The sequence below is a fragment of the Sinocyclocheilus anshuiensis genome, unplaced genomic scaffold (assembly GCF_001515605.1).
Source record: "Sinocyclocheilus anshuiensis isolate Anshui unplaced genomic scaffold, SAMN03320099.WGS_v1.1 scaffold438, whole genome shotgun sequence".
In the NCBI taxonomy this organism is placed as follows: Eukaryota; Metazoa; Chordata; class Actinopteri; order Cypriniformes; family Cyprinidae; genus Sinocyclocheilus; species Sinocyclocheilus anshuiensis.
Window position 1 is genome coordinate 215,857 of NW_015546118.1, and position 5,011 is coordinate 220,867.

The window sequence follows — 5,011 nt, forward strand, 5'->3', positions numbered from 1 at the left end:
TATATTTAAAGTGAGTTTTTTGGGCAGTGTAGAGTAGGGCTTGTTGTTTGTCATTTCTCCGATCACAAATGCAGACATGGTTTTATGTTTACGCGGCGCGATGCAACGCAATGCGTAAAAAGACAGTATAAGTCATTATAATCCATAATTATGTCCCCACTGGATGCAACGAATGCCTCGTTTATAATGGGTTTTCATGTTTTTGAATCATCGCTCCGGCATGACAGGGCATCATCACAGTATGGTAAGGGGCGTAACATTTCCGTCACACGCTTGAGGTATTCGGCCAATCATAACGCACTAGATAGCTGGCCAATCACAGCACACCTTGCTTTTCAGAACGATGAGCTTTGTAAAAATCGACGCGTTTCAGAAAGGCGGGGCATAGAGGAGAAACAATAATGTATAGTATGTGGAAAATAATGTGTTCTTTGAACTTTAAACCGTATAAACACATTTCATTACACCAAATACACAAAATAATGTTCTTTTTAGCAACATCATGACCCTTTTAAATCAGAAAGTAAAATTAAACTTTTTTTTTGGTGGTAGGTTTTGGTTTAGCTATACTTTGAGGGCTAATTTGTCCTAAATCTGACATAACCTCAATTTGAGGACATCCAGAGATGTGCTTTTTTGTAAAAACAGTATAGAAATGAAGTAAATCCTTTTTTTTTTTAATTCTAAAACTGCAAAAAGTTTATCCAAAGTGTGTGTGTGTGAGGAGAGAGAGAGAATTAATGAGTATGGGAGGTTCTGCTATGGAGATTCCTCATTTCTCTTAGACTCCATTCACTCATTTCTCCCATTCTCAACAAGATGCCCAAGGCTCTGTGTTTTCTTTTGAGTGTGTGAGTTTGTGTGCAGTTGTTATTGTGAGTGGGATATGTGTAAGCTGTCGCTCTCTCTCTCTCTCTCTCTCTCTCTCTCTCTCTCTCGCAGACAAAGAGCCACTTGTAGGAGCTCTGCCTTGAGAGTGGACAATCACATGACCACCACACTCTATACATACACCCTGTGTCTCGCCATGCTGAGTGTGTGTGTGTGGGTGTGTGTGTGTGTGTGTGTGTGTCTGTTTAATGAGAGATAGGTGACTACATTTTCCAGTTGGATATGTTAAACACCAAAAATAAAAGTGAACTTTCCAGTCTTTAAATTTTAAAATAAATTATGTGTGTTGTGTATATGAGTTGCCGATGTTGGTCCATTGTGGAGTTTAGACTTAATGCCAAGACATGTGATTATAGCCCCTTCTCAGAATGTATTCGCTTGTGTGTTAAGAGGTGTCTGTGTCTGTCTCTCTCTCTCTCTCTCCCCCTCCCTCTTGATTGAGGCTGATTTGCATGGCTGCTGTATTCAGTATTTAATTGGTGCCATTCAGTCCTGGTCTAATCCCGTGTTCACTTGTTTAAAAAGCGAGGAGGCCTCTTATTGAGTGTGTGTGTGTGTGTGTGTGTGTGTGTGTGTAAGCTTGTGGGTCTAACTCTGTTTCACACAGTGAACAGAAACTGAAGTGTATGTGTGGATAATTACATTTACAATTTGAATTAAGACATCTCCCCCACTCTCTAATGTGCTACTGATTTAATTCAATTTTAAGCAGGAAATAGCATTTGTTTATTTGTTTATTTGTGTCTTTCTAGAATTTTGTTATTCTGTCTTTGTTCCTTAAATATTCATTTTTAATATATTTTTTGTTTATATTTACATTAATTACACAATTTTATACGAGTAACTTTCATCTATAATATTACTTCATTATAATATTACAATTTCATAATTGTTATATAATTCTGAACAGATTATTAATTCATGTATATTGTAAAAGTAAGATATCTTTTACCTTTAACTTTAGTGCTGTCAAGTCGATTAATCGCATCCAAAATAAGTTTGTTTACATAATAGATGTGTGTGTACTGTGTATATTTATATTTATATATAAATATACACATATACATGTATATATTTAAAAAATATATGTAATATGTATTTATGTTTATATATAACATACCGTAAATCATATGAATATATATATTCTCTCTCTCACACACACACACACACACACACGTAAATATTTCTTAAATATGTACATGTATGTGTGTGTATTTATATATACATACTAGGGCTGTCAAAAAAAATTTCGAATTTCGAATATTCGTCGAATTTCAAATAAAAATCCACATTCGAATGCAAAAACGTTGCATTCAAATTTTAGGTGTGCGTCAGGCAGCCTTATCAGTGGCGCAAGAAAAATGCGACGACGATGTAAGTGTCATTGCATTTTAATGCTTTTGTTAGCCTATCCAGTTGAAGCCACTAGATGCGGCGCTGCTACGTTGTTCATTCAAAATATTGCAGAAAAAGAGAATAATCAATGCGGGGAAGATGTTGTTTAGGTCAAAACTGAAACCAAGCCATTCACACAGAACACCTATTTATCGCATTTTCTAGAGGGGCATCTATCACCGTTACACTCGCGTCTCGCACAAGAGAGCTGCATGTTTAGAAAGCTATGTAAAATTAATGTAAGTTCAACTTTTAAAAAACATTATATAAGGTTTATAAACATTATTTTAAACATTATGCACTTTTTTCAAAGATGCATTTGAGTGCATCCAAATAACAAAGTGTTATTTTATTATGCTTTGAAGAAACGTGCATAATATTTTGCTCGATGCGCCCCTCTTGTGGCTTTAGGAGAGAAGCCAAAAGCTTTTTTTCCCCCTAACTGAAATTATGCCTTTTAAATTCAAATATAATTCGAATATTGATAATATTTAAGTAAAAAATTCGAATTTAGTTTTTCAGCCATTTTGACAGCCCTAATATATACACAGTGCAAACATATATCATGTAAACACAGACTTTTGGATGTGATTAATCACGATTAATTGATTTGACAGCATAAAGTTTCATGGTGTTACCACAAAGTAAACAAGCGTTAATAAAAGAAACAAAAAAACCCTGATTGTTTGGCCTGATCTGATGCACACAACACAAACGCATGGCACATTCACAGGCACACAAACTCCTTAACTTCCTGTAGGAACAAGGAAGGGTTACCTAAATTTGCTGGTGAGATCTTCTCAGAATCAGCGCTGTGTGTTTAGGAGTGCACTGCCTATTATGAAACCTCTTTGAGCTTCCAACACACACACACACACACACACACACACACACACACACACATTCGCAAACAATCCCTCTCAGGTCCTGCTTCTGAAATTCTCAGTCTTCAGCAGCTGCTGATTTGACAGGAAGTGATGAAGTCTTTTCTTTAGAGTTGAGGAGGTCAGATTCCTCCTCCTCCTCGCTCGCTTTCTCTTTCTGTTTCTGATTTGTTCAGTCATAGCCGGCCGTCAGAGGAAGGGCACGAGTTTGACATCTTCATTGATGGGGAAAAAAGAGAGGGATGAAAAGAGATCTAGAAACAGAGGGATAAAAGAAAGGGATAGACAGGAACAGAGAAGAGGCCGCAGACAGAAGAGGCAAATGTCACACAAAAAGTTTAACCCTGCAAAACTCCTTCAGTCATGCAAATCTCTTATTCTCTCACGCGCACACAGATATTCTCTAGTTCTGCGTGTCACCGCCTCAGATATCTGCTTTTATGAAGTGTTACAACATTAAACGTTAATCTCTGGGCTGCCTACCACCTCATAATATGATAAACATTGCATATGCATGTCACAATTTAATACGCCAGATTATCATTATTGGGTCTTGCCAAACTCATTTTGGTGTCAATTTCAGTCCTTCTTACAAAGTTCACTATGTAAGTTCAAAAGAACAGCATTAATTTGAAATTTAAATCTTTTGTAACACTGTAAATGTCTGTCACTGTTAGGGATGTAACGATTCACTCAACTCACGATTCGATTCACGATTTTTTTTAACAAAATGAGATTTAAGACAAATTATAAATTAAAACCGATTTGAATTGTCACATATTTGAATCGATTTTCAATCGGCTCGCGGTTAATCGTTACGACCCTAGTCACTGTTGATCTACTTAATGCATCTTTGTTGAATAAATATTAATTTCTTTTTTTGTTTCATTAAAAAAATCTTGACCAAAACTAAACAAATATAATATAAAACCCTTTATCGATACATTAAAAAAATCTCTAATATTGGTCGATAACTGATGTGGTACAGATATACAGATATATTGTGCATCCCCGCTGACTTGCTATTATGAAATTACATGCCACTTACTGTTTGCTTTGGTTTGTTTTTCATTCACATTTTTTAGTTATTGATGTGTTTCCTCTCTACTCTTTTAAGTGAAAAAAAACAAACAAACTATAAGCTATCATAACTGCAGTGTGTGTGTTTATATTCTTGTTTATATGAGTCTATCTGTTTCCATTCTTCTCATTGAGAACATAATTGTGCTTCTCAATGGCTGTAATCACTCAGTCATAATTGGATTTCACAATCCTGTACACACCTCAGACACAGACGCATGCACATGAACACACATACAACATGTTTTGTGAATAGACAGAAGCCTGTGCCCCAGTAAAAGGTTTTTGTTGTTAATCCGTCTGTAAAGATGTTTCGTACACGCTTATGTGTGTTAAACCAGCAAACAGCCTGCAGTAAGGAGTGTGTGCATGAGTGCAGAAATAACCAGCAGAATGAAATTATACAGAGACAATTTTTAAGTTTGATCAGGACCATATATCAGGGAAAAACAAGTTCTCCTGAACTCCACTGATGTGTTTTTATTTAAAGGCTTTGTATATTTACTTGCCATTATTTAGTATGTGTCCATGTCTTTTTGATTAGAGTGTGTGTGTGTGTGTTTGTTCATATGTTGTTTGTAGTTTTAGGGGATTTTTGTGTAAGTGTTTTTGTCTGTGCATATGTGTATGTAGTTTTAGGGCATGTCTGTGTGTGTTTGTGCGGTTAGTAGTAAAATGTGTAAAGGACTGTGTTGCAATCATCTCCCCTTACACACACACACACACACACACACACACACATACACACACACACACACACA

At 36.0% G+C, this 5,011-nt stretch overlaps 1 protein-coding gene across 1 annotated transcript in view; it reads left to right on the forward strand.

Annotated features, from left to right (window-relative positions):
- Nucleotides 1–5,011, forward strand: part of LOC107700912 (ephrin-B1-like) — a 42,271-nt gene that overhangs the window by 14,144 nt on the left and 23,116 nt on the right. The gene's annotated exons all lie outside the window — the stretch shown is intronic.